A 1,141-nucleotide genomic window follows, 5' to 3' on the forward strand; every position below is an offset into this window, starting at 1 on the left:
CTCCTTCTCCTCCGCTGAATTTTTATTCCTCTTTCTCCTCCTCATCTTCTTACCCGATTGTCAGGGTGTTGAGAAGATAGATAAAATTAAGTTGATTTATTATTTCAAATATCTCTTCTTCAGAATATTCCAGAGGAGGAGAAGGAGAAGAATCCTTTAGATCTTCTAAGACATTCTCCTCTTCTCCTTCAAATGATATCTCCTCCTCCTCAGGATATTCCAGAGAAGGAGAAGGAGAAGGATCCTCTAGATCCTCTAAGGCGTTCTCTTCTTCTATCTTTTTCTCCTCCTTCTTCTTTCCTTCCTCCTCCTCCTTCTCCTCTAACCTGATTGTCAAGGCGTTTTCTTTTCTCTTTTCTTCCACTTTCTCTACTTTTTCTTTCACTTCCTCTTTCTCAATTACATCATCGAGATTGTCGCTGAGACGGGTGAGTTCAATTGTGTTTACACGCACTCGTGTAAGGTCATCCACCTCATCGGCAATCTCAATGATGCGATGGTATAAATGTAATTGATTGACATGTAATTGAGTGATATCGATAATAACGGTATGAACTGAGGAGGAGGAGGAAGAGGCAGTCTTCTCAACTTTATTGTTTTTTTTTTCATCACCCATATTTTAATTTCTTCTTTGTGTGAATGGCCCTGCTTCTAACACAGAGTCGATACAGCTAAAATCGAAAATGTCGCTTATACGATGAATAACAAAAAACAATGTATGGAATTCGAAAAAAGAGTAACATAAACTCAATTGCGCGTTTGACACTAATCAATCAATCTTTCCAAAAAAAAAACGATAATGTAATAACAGCCGACTGCGCGCGGACAAAGCAGAGCAAAGACTGACGCTGAGAATCAATCTTCGCCGCAGTGAGCCTGTCTAGAATCTTTAAGCGACAGTTGTATATAAAACAATTCAGATCATAAGTACTGTCAACCAGAAAAATATTGTTTATATCGTTGCAGCACTATTTATAAGAGTAGCTTAATATATATCAGTAGCCGCGATTATTTGCACCGTCGAATTGCTGAAAGTTCACGCTGCATTATTTTCACCTATAAGTTAATAATAATTTTCCTTTTTTTTCTTACGTGGAAAGATACATACATTCATACATATACATTCATACATATATATATA

Source organism: Atta colombica, unplaced genomic scaffold (assembly GCF_001594045.1).
Source record: "Atta colombica isolate Treedump-2 unplaced genomic scaffold, Acol1.0 scaffold232, whole genome shotgun sequence".
Lineage (NCBI taxonomy): Eukaryota > Metazoa > Arthropoda > Insecta > Hymenoptera > Formicidae > Atta > Atta colombica.